Source organism: Bactrocera oleae, chromosome X (assembly GCF_042242935.1).
Source record: "Bactrocera oleae isolate idBacOlea1 chromosome X, idBacOlea1, whole genome shotgun sequence".
Lineage (NCBI taxonomy): Eukaryota > Metazoa > Arthropoda > Insecta > Diptera > Tephritidae > Bactrocera > Bactrocera oleae.
In genome coordinates, this window is record NC_091541.1 from 30,091,528 (window position 1) to 30,108,513 (window position 16,986).

The following is a 16,986-nucleotide window of genomic DNA, read 5'->3' on the forward strand; positions in this document are numbered from 1 at the left end:
ATATCGGATAAACTGAAAGACTTGTTTGTATATACAGACGGTGGGCGGACAAAAGGATATGGCTAAATCGATTGACTTCGTCACGACGATCCCTTACATATTGGGTTGGCAACTAAGTAATTGCTTCATTCGGATTTCACTCATAGATGGCTTCAGTTGAATTTTTAGGTTTACTGACGTAGTCCAAATGTAAAACACATTTTGATGTTTGATAGTTGGCAATTCAGCTGTCAATCAGTAAAAAAAAAGTTTTGCCAACCTAATATATATTTTTTATAGGGTCTCTGATGTTTCCTTTTGGATATTGCGAACATCTTGACAAACTTTTACTTATGTACCCTGTTTCCTGTTCAAGGTAGAAATTTATGCAATCGTTCAGTACCCTCCAATAATCCGCATATATGTATATATTTACAAAAAAAAAGAGAACCTTAAAGAGCCGTCGTTTTACAAGCATGGATTACATTATGTATGTATGAGCTAAAATCAAGTTTGAGAATGGTTTCTACGATTGTAAGATGCATTAGCATAAGCGCAGAATATCGAATGGGGACTATTTTGAAGACGACAACATTAATATAAACGATTGAAAACATTAAAAAAAAAAAGAAGAAAAGTTTGCCTAATAAAGAATATTTATTTTATGAATCATATTTTATAATATATTATTATGGTTCTTTAAGTTTTACTGTCTCAGTGTGTAATATTTTTGTGTACAACTTAACCATGGCATTTTTTAATTACATTATGTTAAAGTATGATTCTATAAATGAAATAAAAAGATATTTTAAGAATATATATCATATATGCCAATCTTCTACTAAACGCCACTACTGATCCAATTTTAAGTATATGTATTACATCTTCTTTTTCCTGGTGGTGGTACCCAATAAAAAGTTTTATAAAACAGTAAAGTTGTGGTGCCCTAGTCTTTTTCATTTTTCCAGAAAAAAGGAACAGAATTGTTGAAATTTATGATTTATACCACACACATACATATATACCTGCTACACAAAAATTTCAACATAGTGCTTAATACATACCTACAATATTTACATACGGATATATATAAATGTTTAAAGCATTGATACAATATGTTTTAAAAAACAATGATTTGTTCAAACTAAAAGCCTACTCTTTCCAATTGTTGAAATGAAAAGGCTTCGATAAGATTGCCCAAAACATATACTAAACTTAGAGCATTGAACAATTTTCAAAATCAAAATGAAAATATTCCATGTTATCAAAATCAGCATATAAAACTAGAAACAAAATTCGAGGAACAAAAAAATCAAGTTAAAAATAAAATAAAAGCGACGGTACATGTACTTGTACATATGTTTATGTAAACTGTGACTGGTTATCCGCCTGTACAAGCGATAACTTGAGTAAATATAATATTAAGATAGTTTACTTAGCTCTATAAGAGAGTTGCTATTGCATATGGACACGACTAACGAAATCAACCATTACCACCTCCACAAAACTCCGTTAGTCGAAAACTTATAAAATGTTTTAACTAAGATTCAAATTAACCTTATCCTAACAGTTTTGTGTTACACTGAGGCGCCTACCTCATCTCCCGTCGAAAAATTTTTGAAAGCTTTACCCTTTTTAAACTTTTCAAGTCCCCAGTACCCATGGCTGACTTTTTACATGTATTTATGATTTTTAGCATGCTTGCCAGCAAACGCTTTAAGCAGCACACACATGCATTTGATTTGTTAGTGATGCGCTGCCGTTACGACTGGTAACGTTTTGCTAATTGTTTTGCTATGAATTAATTTATATTTAATTTTTTTACTATGAATATTATTTTTGTTGTCAACATGTCGTTTTTTCCACAGGTTAGTCGAAATGAAGTCTGAGGAATATATAATATATATACTTATATAAGTTCATTCGTATGTGTGTTTACTCGTGGGAACATATAGACCTATCGAAAATGGTTTGCAATTCAACTTCATTTATTATTTAGTATAATTTGTATTTTACCTGAATTCTACTGCCATATTGTTCGAAACGCTCGGAACCGTGGATAGCCTCGGGAAACGTTGTATCTGTTCTAAAGGCGCCATCTTACTGTACAAACGCCCCGACAGCAACAAACCAAGTAAAAATGGTTGTACAAAAGTTGTATTAAATTTCGCAAAATAAAAGGTTATATTGATCGTACACCAGTCTATCACGAAATATCCACTCTTAATTGAATTCCTCCTTAAATATACATTTGGTTAACGAGATGCAGCATCACGTCACATAATGCATATATACAAACATATATGTATCAGGTTTTCCAATAGGGATGATATGATTTCTAAGTGCCGTTTCGACCATTTTTAATGTCATGATCTGTAATATTTTTTTCAGTGTATTCAGTAATGTGTACATTTTCATCGTGGAAAGATAAACGTAAGAACAACGTTTAAAAATTATTCAATTTTATTATCAAAATAATCGTTTTCCAATTGCAACTAATTTAAGAAAATCATCTTCTCCGATGAGGCTGAGTTTCATCTGAGTGGTGCGGTAAATAAACAAATCTGTCGTTTCTGGTGCGAAGAAAATCCACAAATTACTCATTAACAACCAGTGCATTCACCTAAATTGACAGTTTGGTGTGATTTTTGGTCTGGTGGAATCATCGGTCCATACTTCTTTCGAAATGAAGCTGGTGACACCGTTACTGTAAATGTAGAGCGCTATAGATCGATATTATCCCACTTTTTGTGGCCAAAATTGGAAGAAGTGGGTCTTAACAACAAGACGGGGCTACGAGCCACACAACACGTGCTACAACAGTATTATGATTTATCACCATTAGACTACTTCTTGTGGGGTTATTGGAAGTCATTGGTCTTTAGCAATAAAACAGAACATCTTCAAGCTTTAGAAGCCAATATTGAACGTGATATTCAAGACACACGACTTGGTTATTGGAAAAAGTACTCGAAAATTGGGTTCATCGAATTTGTTCCTGCAAAGTAGTCGTGGTGGTCATTTGAATGATGTTATATTCTAAACTTAATTGTATCGATTGTACGAAAAGAAAAACATTTGAATTTCCTTAACCAGTAGTGTTTTTTTAATTATATCACTCTTATTGGAAAACCCTTTATATAGTTTCCATATGTTAAATTTCCATATGCATTCCTAATGCTAGAGTGAAACTACTAGTCTACATATACAATGCTAAGAGGCGGACACAATTATGCTGATGATTCAGCCTTCAGCATTCAGCTGAGTGGTTTGTTTTCTTACTCGTTATGCGCAGGACTGCATTCTAATGAACTTAAATCTTGAACAATGGTTATACTGGTAAGGAAAGGTATGCATTCATATATTGACCTACATTTCTCCTCAGGTGTCCTGATTGGCTGTAAATCATGACATGTAACTAACCTAATTTCAATCATCGATGACATAATTTTAATTTACGAACAGCTTGCCATCTTTGACTTCACAGCATTACCTTGAAAAAGTATAATTAGAATCGCCACTAGAATTTTAATCGCAAACGATACATCTTAACGAATTAAAATGATGATTAATTGTCCTTCGTTTGGGCTCTCGTATTGGTTCCTTCTTGGTGAGAACATAGTTGGCTCCTTGACCGAAATTCAAATTCGGAATATTTTTAGTGACTATTCAGGCCTGATACTAAGATTGTCGCTCAGCTATTTTGTATTTATACCATAAAGTCGAGTATTAATTCAAGATGACGTATGAAGAGTACAATAGTAAATTTTTAACAGCCTTTCGCAGCTGTTACTAGAGGCAACTTGATCCTCTACGATTATGCGACCCAAAAAGCAGTAATACTGGAACATTAAAGCCCCTCTCTGCCGTAGGATTTCGTTTTGATTTTCTTGCAACTCAGTGTGGCGACGATGTCCTACCGAACAAACCAAAATTAGGGAGCGAACAGGACTTCGAAATTGGCTTCCATGAAATTGCAATACACCCCATTGACACTTGAAGTGATTTGCGATCGAGTTCTTGGCTGACTAGCAGTTCAATCTCTAACACTATTCTCTCAAATTATGAGAGTGTAAAAAGTTCGGTTACACGCAAACTTAGCTCTTCCATGCTTCTTCTAAACTGAGGTGATCAAAAGTAAAAACAAGTTGTATGTACATATTTTTATTAAAAAATTCGTTTAACATCTAAACTAATATTTTGATGTTCATTAATTTAAACAAAAGTTATTGTTGAATTTTCCTTCTTATATGTATATCATACTTAACATTTGACAGCAAAGTATGAAAATGCCAATCATCATCAAAAATTCATAAACCCTAGATATATATTAATCTGACTGAATGTGTGGGTTGCCACTTTGACGATTCTAACATTCAATACATTATTTTATAATCCTATACAACTTGGTTTGATTTTATTGGTATTTTGAAATATCCACTAGTTTTTAATCATATATCGTCCCTTGCGAACTGTAGTAATTTAATATAGGATATTTTACATTTATTCAGTTAGTTTTATGTTTGTTAATTTTTAATAATTTTTGTTTAATTTCTTTCAATTATATAATTATATTTACCGTTATTATGTGTATTGTTTCATTTATTATATTATCTTCTATTAAGAGTATTAGTATTATTGTTTTTCTTATAAATCTTTTGTTCAATGTGGTGTTTTGTTTTTTATGTATGTATGTATATAGGGAACCAAAGCAAGTATGCGTAGTTACCACAACACCAGTATATCTTGACATAATTCCATAGTAAGTACTGCAATAAAAAAAAACACACATAAATTATTTTAACAGTATTTTTTGGTTAGGTGAGGTTCAATAATATTATTTCAGTATAATTAAAAGAAAAGAAGTAAAATCAAATTCTTAGTAAAAAATGTTCGGTAAAAAAACGCGAACTTACTTACCATCAGTAGTGCAAACTAAAACCAGCTTTATTTATGCATAGAATAAAAATGTTTTATTGCAATGTGTACTTTATTATGCACGCGCTAAATGTTACAACTCTGTAACGAACTACATTACAAGAGTTAAAAGGGCAGATGGGAGAGGAATATATGGTTTTAATATATGAAGAGTGGATAACGCGGCGTCATCTAAGCCTAATGTTATTAATTCAGAAATCTTATACACTTCTTAAGCTATCTCAACTACACTTAGTGAGAAATTAATCAAATTCACATAATCACTAACCCCACCTCGATATTTGTTCAAAACTTCTTAACATGTAATAATCTTAAAACAAATAACATTCATTCAAAATTGGTTAGTAAATACAAAAATCGAACTTATGGGTATAGCACCGCTCACTTTGATACTCTCATTCCAGCTTAAAAAATTTATAAGCAGACCCCAACCATACCTACTTCCCATATAACAAATATTTGCAACACATAAATTTAGACATAGATACTTATAAAACCTAACTCAAGCAAATACCGATGTAAACAATTTCTTTGAAGATTGTACCGTTGCCTTAGATAATAATCCGTGCCAAATTTCGGAAAGATATCTACTTTGACAAATAAGATAGTTTTCCATACAAGGACTTGAGTTTTATCGATCAGTTTGTATTGCAGCTAACGAATCATGCTTAAGGTCCCAAATGGACTATTAAAATAACCTGCATAAATACGAGTTGTACATTTGTGAAAAAGTGGTCTGACCTGTATGAAGAAACTGCAAACGTACATGACAAGCCAGGAAGAGAGAGAACACGTGACATCTAAAAGTGAGGAAACATCAATTGTTTTCTTTTTGAGTAGAAACCACCGCTCAGTCTAAGAGGATCTACAATAATTTCGTTTAATAAGGGATTAGATACGAGTATGTCGCTAAATACAACAAGGGACAGACTGCAGACAGCAGTACTACAGTCGAACCCTTACTTTCAAAAACACACATTGAAACATGTAAGGAAGGGCTAAGTTCGGGTGTAACTGGACATTTTATACTCTTGCAACTTTCAAGAATCAAAGCTAGGGAAATTCCGTCAGGTGTTGAAGTTAAATTACAATAAAATTTGGCATACTTGTATTGTTGACTTATATTGCAGGCCACAAACTTAGACTTAGTTTTATTGCAATATTTGAGTTGGCGTCAGCTAAAATTATATTGAAAGCACCTTCACATAAGATATACCATATGTATGTGATATTAACTCGACCGAAGAGGCTAAATTTAATACATTGATTAATATGGAAAACGTCCACCAAAGGATCGGAATTCAGTATATAAGGAATATGAGGTTTAGATCAATATATAGACCAATTCCATTCTAATTCAGCGCTAAACCGCATAATTTTTAAGAAAACTTGCTCATTTAGTTTCATTAAAATATTACACATTTTGACCAATGTGAACGGTTTAAATACTGGTGGAAAGACGGAAATCATTTTATGGGGTATATTGGGGATAGAGAAAGGGACAGGTTTAGTTTTGACATCGCTAAGGTAAACTCGAGAACATATCTTGAAGAAATTTTATATATAAGTAATACTCACTGACCGGCATAAAACTAGTTAGAATACCGAAAATCATTATAAGTAGTATATGGGAGTTTGGGGTAGTATTGACACGATTTTATCAATTTTTGCCAATACTACATACTACTAACATGCCACAGACAAATAAAATGATCTCAGGGTTTTATTAAGGTACCTCACATACCATCACCAATCATATGGAGTAAAGTCAACCGGATGTTCGAAAATCCTGATATTAGTTATATGGGGGTGATACATGCGGTATAAAGTCATCCGGAAATTCAAAAATTTTTATATTAGGTATATGAGTACTATGGGAAGTATTGACCCGATTCAACCCATTTTGACATACAGAAATACTATTATTAGAAAAGGATCCTCTCTGAATTTCAATTATACATCTCACACATTGACCGATATTTTCGGTAAAAAGTCAACTATAGGTACTGGGCTCCACATATTCCGTACCTAGGGGCTTGAACAGTTTCGGTTCAATTTTTGGTCATAAGGTGGCGAACCTTAAAGGCACTATTTCAGTCATTGATTTATCGCGATTTTAGTAGTTTTTAACAGTACCGTTAAATGGGGAGTTTTTACAATGATGGTAGGAGTGCTTAAGGGATTTGTCCTGAGCGAATTTGGTTATTTTAGCTTGAAGGGTTTGCGATATATGTACATTACGCCACGCGGTCACGGTCAGGAGACCCTTGCTACTTCAATCCCCTGTGCCAAATTATTGTTCTATATCTTAATTTAGTGCTTGGTTATGGCATTTTATAGGTTTTCTTTTAATGACGCTTTGTGGGCTTTGTGGGCGTGGCAATGATCCGATTATGCCATCTACGAACTTGTTTTTATCTTTTTTCAAAAAAACGAGTGTATCAAGTTTCATTACGATATCTTAATTTTAACTCAAGTTACAGACGGATACTCAGACAGACTGACGGGCAGACAGATATCCGAATTTTAACTCCTTTCGTCATCCCGATCATTTATATATACATAACCCTATGTCTATCTCGATAAGTTTTAGGTGATACAAACCACCGTTAGCCGATTCAACATGTTGCAAAAGTATAAAAAAGTTGCATTGTGCGCAGGGGAACATCAACCGTGATTGAAGAAATGTAATATTTACATATACACTAGCGGACCCGACAGACGTTGTCCCACGTGTTAAAACTTTTTGAATTAGCTGTAACAATTAGAAAGTTTTGATTAAAATTTTTATTAGAAACTTATTACAATATATAACGTCATTTATTCTTAGATTTAATTATCTACAAAAACTGACGTTAACGTAATGCCATAAGATGTTTAATATTTTTGGTTAATCCTTGAGAGGTATAAGCAAATAAATTCGGTTTTCCTACTCTCAAGCACGCAACGTATGATTGGCCGTGGGAAAAGCACGGATTTTCTAAATCTAATCCACAAATCGTCATTGTTTGACCTTGTGCCTTATTAATATTGGCGAAACTGAAGAAATCATTGGAATCCGTGGCAGAAGTACAACTTCACCTTGAAATTTTCCACTCAAAATAGTGGCTTCAAGAATGAAAGGGTATATTAATTTTGCCACGAAGTAACACCCAGAAGGAAACGTCGGAGCCATATAAAGTATATATATAAATGATCATCGGGACGAGCTGAGTTGATTTAGCCATGTCCGTCTGTCCGTCTGTATATACGCGAACTAGTCCCTCAGTTTTTGAGATATCGAACTGAAATTTTGAACACTTCTTTTTCTCCCCAAGAAACTGCTCATTTGTCGGAACCGCCGATATCGGATCACTATAGCATATAGCTGCCATGTAAACTGAACGATCGGAATCAAGTGCTTGCATGGAAAACTTTTTCATTCGACGAGGTATGTTCACAATATTTGGCATGAGTTTTTGCTAAAAGAAGTAATGCGATCTCCGAAGAAATTGTTCAGATCGGATCACTATAGCATATATCTGCCATACAAACTGAACGATCGGAATCAAGTACTTGCATGGAAAACGTTTTCATTTGACGAGGTATGTTCACAATATTTGGCATGAGTTTTTGCTAGAAGAAGTAATGCAATCTCCGAAGAAATTGTTCAGATCGGATCACTATAGCATATATCTGCCATACAAACTGAACGATCGGAATAAAGTACTTGCATGGAAAACTTTTTCATTCGACGAGGTATGTTCACAATATTTGGCATAAGTTTTTGCTAGAAGAAGTAATGCAATCTCCAAAGAAATTTTTCACATCGGATTACTATAGTATATAGCTGCCATATAAACTGAACGATCGGAATCAAGTTCTTGCATGGAAAATTTGTTCATTAGATAAAATATCTTCACGAAACCCGGCATTGATTTCTCACAATGGCATATAGCTGCCATACAAACTGACAATCTAAATAAAGTTCTTATATGGAAAAAATTGTTTATGACAAGTTATCTTCACGAAATATGGCATGGATGATGATTGTCCAAGATATCGCTACAATTTTCGAACGAATTGTTCATATCAGACCTCTATATTAAACAGCTATCATAGAAACTGACCGATCAAAATAAATTTTTGTATGGAAGTTTTTAGTATGGATTATTGCTTAAGATGTGACTTCGAACGAATTGTTAAGATCGGACCACTATAGCATACAGCTGTCAGATTTAACCACTTTACAAATAATAATAATAAAAACAATAAGTTGAAAAATGTGTTAAGAATAGATACATAAGAGTAAGGAGCAAAAATATTATTTAATTAACCATAAAATAAACAAATCCCTAATTATTCAAGATATATTATTACTTATTAATAATAATAGAGAACTACCTTTGTAAAGATAATTATTCAGTTTTAAAACCCTAATTAACTGATGGGTAGGTACAAACCAAATCTAGGTAGAATAATACGTAGGAAATAAATAGTTCGAAACGTAGGTAGAAAACATAACCTAGGTAAAAAAAAACCTCGATAATGCCCCTTTTGTAGTTAACGCCTTAATATTTCAACTAAAATTACTTGATCAAATTTGGCATGGATTATTGGCCACGGTAACAATAAAATATCCTAAGAAATTTTTCAGATCTGACTACTGTATCACATAATTGCCGTACAAACTGATCGATCTAAATAAATTTGTAAAGTAGAAAATTATGTTAAGAATATATACATAAGAGTAAGGAGCAAAAATATTATTTAATTACCCATAAAATAAATAAATCCCTAATTATTCAAGATATATTATTATTTATTAATAATAATAGAGAACTATCTAAAGATAATTATTCAGTTTTAAAACCCTAATTAACTGATGGGTAGGTACAAAACAAAACCTAGGTAGAAGAGTAGGTAGGAAGTAGACATAGTTTGCAAGTTAGGTGGTCGTCGAAGCCGACGACAATATAGACAGTTTGGAAAATAATAGACAAAGGAACGCTGACTATATTGCAGAATTCCACTAGACGACAGAACCTACTTCACAGAGCAACAGAGCAGCAGCGTAATACAGTAGGTCATTCAAATAGACGTTTGAATCCAGAATATAGAGCAGCGGAGCAGGAGCGCGACACAATGGAACGTTCTGTACGGCGCCAGAATGCAATAATAAGAGAAGAAGAGAGGCAACGAGATGCAGCATTAAGGAGAAGTCGTCGAGAAGATCCAATAAGAAGACGTCGACCAATCCGGAATATAGAGCAGCGGAGCAGGAGCGCGACACAATGGAACGTTCTGTACGGCGCCAGAATGCAATAATAAGAGAAGAAGAGAGGCAACGAGATGCAGCATTAAGGAGAAGTCGTCGAGAAGATCCAATAAGAAGACGTCGTGAGCAAATTTTAAATTCTTCTCAAAGAAGAGTGACCCGCCAGCAAACCAGGCAACAACTAGCAAACGAGCAGGAATCAACGTTGGAAAGAGTACAATTGCATAGATCGGATCCCGCAAATCGTCAGTTAGAAAGCGAGAGGCAAACAAGGAGGAATATAAGAAGACGTTGTGAACTTTCTCCTGATGCACAGCTAGAAGAACAAGAACGTCAACGCCAACGTCGAGCTGCCAATATCTTTGATATGTACGCATTGTTGGTAAAGAAAGAACCCACTGAAATATGCGTCTGTTGCGGTGGCACTTGGTTCCCTCATCAAGTGAAAAAACTAGAAAAATGTCTGAAAATGAAAAATGACTTCAACAAAATTTGCGCGCTCAGAAGATGCTAGAACAGTGTTTTATCTGTCATCAAAATCTCCGTCGTCGAACCAAAAGTACAACTTTTGCAACGCATGCTATCGTATTGTTAGGAAGGGCAAGATACCAAATATCTGCCTATCGGAAGGATTGGAGTTTCCTGATATTCCAGAATGCCTTCAGGATTTAACATGTCTAGAAGAAAGACTGATATCACCGAGGATCCCATTTATGCGCATCATCTCCTTAGGATATGAACGACAATTTGCTATTCGTAGAGCAGTGGTGAATATCCCCATTTCAATTGTAGAGACAGTCACCATGCTTCCGCGAAGATTTGATAACAGCCATATTATTCAAGGGCACTTGAAACGTCGATTGGATTATGAACAAAATTTGATGACAGAGACAGTGCGACCAGCAAAAATATTGGAGGCACTAAACTATCTGCTGGGTACAGAGCTCTACGTCAAGCATAATATCCAAATGTCAAGTGATTGGCTGGCAAATGCTGGAAACGGGGAAACTGTGCCATTTATTGCGGATCCTGCAGATGAGGCAGAAGTAAGAGACCTTCTTAATGCCCGTCAGGAAAATGTACCGCTTGAAATGGAAGAGGATTTAAATCCAGGTGGTCAGGAGACTTTAATGGACAATGAACCCGTTGAAAATCGATCCATTGAACGGGTTGCAATGGCACCAGGACAAGGTAGATGCCCAAGTGACGTTACAACCGACAACGATGCTCAGGAATTGTCGTATCCAACGATTTACTGCGGAAAAAAGAGGACAACTACAACAACTTATAGTAAAATTGCACGTTCTGAAATTCGACGCTATGATCGCCGTTGTGTGCGCGTGGACGTGCTCCTGTATATTTATAAGTTCTACAAGTTGGAGCGCATTAAAAATGCAATTTCCATTTGCCTGCGTAAAAAGTCTGGATCGAGGAATATAACTGCTGCAAATGTGTGGGATGAAAATTTTGTCAGCAACCTTATCCAGCATGATGAAGGCTATCATGTACTCAAAGGACTTCGATCCTCACCTGCACATTGGGAGGCAGAAAAGAAGAAAGTTTTAGCCATGATCCGCCAGTTTGGTTTGCCAACATTTTTTATCACAATGTCTGCTGCAGAAATAAAATGGCCTGAGTTGTTAGTCATATTGAAGAAACTGTTGGATAAAGTAGACATTTCGGAAGAGGAAACTACTGCTCTATCAAGCTCTGAAAAGGCGAGACTGATAAGGACAGGTCCAGTTACATGTTCCAGGTATTTCGACAAACGATTCCGCCAAATGCTAAAATTATTACAAAACGGACTATTTGGAGAGAATTTAGTAGTCCGTTACTACTACAGAATTGAATTCCAGCAGAGGGGATCACCACATTGTCATGGCATGTACTGGCTAAGTAACGCACCACAATTGGAAAGTGATGGAATCACCAACACAAATGATGTTGAAACATTCATCGATCGACACATCACAACCGATGGGGATGATTTGGAATTACTGGAATTCATTCAGTATCAAAAACACAGACATGGTCGAGCTTGCCTAAGAGACCTACATGGACAACAAGTGTGCCGATTCAACATGCCATATCCGCCGATGCCAAGGACAGAAATACTTTTCCCTCTGGAGAATGAGGAAGGTATTGAGCAACACAAAGCTCAATTCCAAAAAACACAGGAACTATTAACTCTCTCCCAGAGGAAGAAATAATACGGTTGAAGTGCCTCGAAAAGTTTTTGGCGGATGAGCGAATCAACACTGACTATGAAGGATACAAGCTTGCTCTTCGCTCATCTGTAAAAAAGCCACACATTTTCCTAAAGAGAAAATTTTCAGACAGGCTTCTAAATGCCTATAATAAAAATATCCTTAAATTGCATAGAGCAAATATGGATATTCAATTCATTCTGGACGCATACGCTTGCTGCAGCTATATCATTAATTATATAAATAAATCCAATAGAAATTAATGCAGGGAATTTCTCCATTAAAAGAAAACTGCAGCACATCGGAAACAAATTTGTAAATGGATCGGAAATATCGGCTCAAGAAGCAGCTTATATTATTTTGGGACTGCATCTATCAGAAGCCAGTAATGGGGAAATATTTATAAATACATCACATCCAAACAACCGTGTAAGGATGATAAAGCCCCGACTTGAATTGAATGCTTTACAGGAGGACTCTACGGACATATATGTGCCGAGTGTGCTGGAGCACTACTCTCAAAGGCCCGATCAATTGGAAGAACTATGCTTAGCAGATTTTGCAGCATGGTTCAGATTTTGCAAAACAAGCAGAAATGTTTCTGATAATAACGAAGAATACAACGAAGTAGAGAACGAGGATGACACGACAGCTGCACTTCCAATGGCATTAAAGGATGGATCAGGATTTCTAAGGAAAAGGAAGCAAGCCCTTATTCTGCGTTGGAAACGTTTTAGCGTTGAAAGTTCAAGAGCCGATTTCTTCAGAGAAACCGCCATGATGTTTCACCCATGGAGAAATGAGGAAACAGACTTATTAAATAATAACGTCGAGAGTATTTGCAATTCACACAAGGAGCAAATTGAGCTGAATAAGCACAAATATGACAAATTTTCATCGAACGAACTAGAACGGATTTTGGAAAACCTTCATGTCACAGCGGAAGAAACAGCTGATGATCGAGCTGCCTCACAACTTTTAGATCCCGAATTTAGAGCTCTAGCCGTTCCAGAGCAAACAGGAGACATTAATGTTTTTCAAGAGCACAACAATACAGAGGAAGAGGCGGTTCGATTAATTTAACTCCCACCTCTAATATTAGAAGACCATTTACTGGCAATGGTGCAGTCACTTAACAGCAAACAGAGGGAATACTTTGCTCATGTAATGCACAATGTACGTAAAAGGGAAATCTTCTTCGAATATGTCGGAGGCGGTGCTGGAGTGGGCAAGAGTCGGCTTATAACAACTATATATCAATCGTTGACATTGCGAGCTAATAGTGTACCAGGAACCAACCCCGAAACAGCCGAAGTGTTACTCTGCGCACCCACTGGCAAAGCAGCATTTGCAATTGGGGGCCTAATCCTTCATTCGGTTTTTTCATTCCCCGTCAACCAGTCTTCCGGTGATCTTCGGCCACTAAATAGTGACACATTAAACACAATTCATGCCAATCTCATAGATATTAGGCTTATTATAATTGACGAAATTTCAATGGTTGGAGCAAAGATGTTTGCATATTTAAATTGCAGGCTAAAGCAAATTTTCAGGAGCACCGCTTACTTTGGAGGCATACCAATTATCGTGTTTGGTGACTTAAAGCAGCTGCCGCCAGTAGGAGATCGATGGATATTTGCGCCGAATAGGAATGATCATTACAGTACAATTACAGGAACACCGCTTTGGGATCAATTTCGGTACTTTGAGCTCACTGAAATAATGCGCCAGCGTGAAGATCAAACATTTGCCATCGCTTTAAATAACATGTCAGAGGGAAATATGACACACGCTGACATCCAATTAATCAAAAGCAGGGAAAAGACCTCTAATGAGATACCGAACGAAGCCATCCATCTATTTTATTCAAATGCTGGAGCAAATGATTTAAATTTAACTAAACTGGCAAACACGATGACCGAGGAGTTCATTTCGACTGCGAAGGATACAATTAAGTCAAGTTCCCTAACAGAACGCAGCAGGGCAAACATTTTAAAAACTGTGAAGTCTTTTAAGCCATCGGAAACACAAGAAATGCTTTATACATTGCAGCTCAAGACTTCGATCAAATATATGGTGACAGTCAACATAAGCATAAGTGATGGTCTCGTCAATGGTGCTACGGGGGAATTAATGCAGGTTGATTCCGAATCACATAGATCTGAAAGTTTAGTGGTGCGACTATGGATAAAATTCGCAGAATCAAGAGTTGGAAGCTTTGCACGTTCCAAGCACCCTCACAGTCGCAATGCAGATTGGACACCAATCATGAGCGTGTTCCGATCATTCCAATACAAGAGAAATGAGCAAATAACCATAGAACGTAGACAGTTTCTGGTCATTCCAGCTGAAGCCATCACGATACATAAAAGTCAAGGTGGAAGATACACACAAGTTTCTGTTCTAGAGGGTAGAGTAAGCAGATCAGCTTTATATGTAGGATGTAGCAGAGCCACAAGTGCCTATGGATTGTATATAATCGGGACATTTTCTCCCCCAAACCCATTTGGACCGCAGGATCCAATTAAAACTCAACTTAATAGGTTGAAGACAGAAGGAGCATTGACGACATGCTACAGATTTTTGACTGAAAAATCGGAACAACGTCTAGATATTTATTATCAAAATGTAAGGAGCCTAAACAAGCATATTGAAGATATCAGATCAGACAAGCTGATTTGTTCTGCTGATATTCTGTGCTTTCCCGAGACATGGGCCTTACCTCAAGAAGAATTCCCAATAGAAGGCTACAGTGTTATTGCACGCCTTGATGGAGAAACAAGATCATCCCGACGACGCCCTGTCAACGGCCTTATAATATACTACAAGCAAGATAGGTGCCCAGGTCTATCAGAAGGATCATTTTCAAGAAACGACACCGGTTCAACAAACGTTTACCAACTGTTAAACGTAAACAATTCAACAGTTTCCATATCACTTGTGTACAGGAACCCCCGCTATAGACTTCCGAAATTTAGAAACCCAGTGGAAAATAATATCCGTCAGATAACTGAACAGTATAATGGACCGTCAGTAGTCCTTGGTGACTTTAACATATGTCGCCTAACAGCAACTGATGATTTGGAGGCTCGATTGCAACAGTTAGGATTTCAATCTTCATTGGCTAAGGTCGCCACAACAAAACAGGAAACAGCAATAGATTGGGTATGGACAAACATGGATTCTGCAATGACCTCATGTATCACATATGAAACACCATATAGTGACCATGACGGAATATTTTTAAGCTTTAGAAAATAGATATATTATATATATAGATATATGTTAGATTCAATATTATTAAATTTAAGTTTGTATTATAATATAAAGTGTAAATCATAGATGTAATTATTGTAATTTATATATCATATAAAAAAGTATTATAGAATAATAAATATTATTATATGTTATATATAATATTTCCTAATTTCTATAAATACTATAATTTGTTTTGTTTTCCATTAATTTAATGTGAATAATCAATCAGCTTAAAAAATTAAAATTTATGTAAATGTCTGAAAGATCTATTTACCTCAATAACTAACCTTAATTCGAATAGAAGATTGTTTATAGCAAAGAACCTGGCTAGAAAGAACTGGCAAAATGCTTTCCGTTGGATGCAAACCGTTGGCAAGTCACGTTTTCAAATGTAGTCATACATATAGTGGTTACTAAAAGAAATGCACCTGTGAAGGGTATTATAGCTTCGGCGCAGCCGAAGATAACGTTTTCTCTTGTTTATTTTATGATTAATCGCGTGCTATTACACAATTTCGGCGTATTCAAATTTCGAAGCAAAATTATAGGTGAGCCAATCTTTAATCGCAAGTTATGTGATGGAATTCCAGGTAAATCTAATGAATTCAAAAATTCTACAGCATAGTTTACAATTTCATTCGGATCGACAACAGTGTGAATTGATTTGAATGTACATTCATTACCAGGCAGTGACTGTTGTATTTTGAAATTTATAGCTATGTAATATCGTAAACTTAAATATACTTTAGAATATCTGACACGACTGCAGCGCAATAATAATGTAATACGTTCTAACATCAACAACAATTTATAAAAAATTCATTGTTAAAACATTATCTAGTTGCTCGAGTTGTGAATCTCAACCATTCTCGAACCCCCTTAAATCACTCAAAAATTGTATTAGAATCGATCCGACCGTTTAGAAGGAGTTCAATTACAAACACACGTACAGAAGATTTATATATATAAAGATATGCGTCAACATTTGTTCAACCATTTGAGGCGTGTTTCGCTAAGAAAAGGACAAACATTTATTCGAAGGAAGGTTAATCACTCCCAAAAGCTGTATATTTGTGGATGCTTCTCTGCTCATCGATCTGGAGTCTTGAAGAGCTTCACAGAAAACCTAAATGCCGTGAGAATAATAAAAGTGTATAAACAATGGTGTACTGAAGTCAGCTGAAATTGTTTACGCCAAAATAACCATGATTTGATACTGCAAGAAAACAAAGATCCGAAGCATAGGACAGAGTCTTTACTCAATAGAAGCAAGAAAATATATATATTATTACATTAAATTGGCCTTTGCAGTAACCAGACGTCAACATATACAACGCGAGAGATTGG

General features: G+C 35.6%; 1 protein-coding gene across 6 annotated transcripts in view; it reads right to left on the reverse strand.

The window, feature by feature from the left end:
- Window positions 1-4,127: 4,127 nt before the first annotated feature.
- dpr7 (defective proboscis extension response 7) overlaps window positions 4,128-16,986 on the reverse strand; it is a 33,126-nt gene continuing 20,267 nt past the window's right edge. For all 6 annotated transcript variants that reach the window (XM_070112708.1, XM_070112709.1, XM_070112705.1 and 3 more), the window contains one exon: window positions 4,128-4,748. The gene's annotated coding sequence lies outside the window, so the exon portion shown is untranslated. The remainder of the gene's footprint in view (window positions 4,749-16,986) is intronic.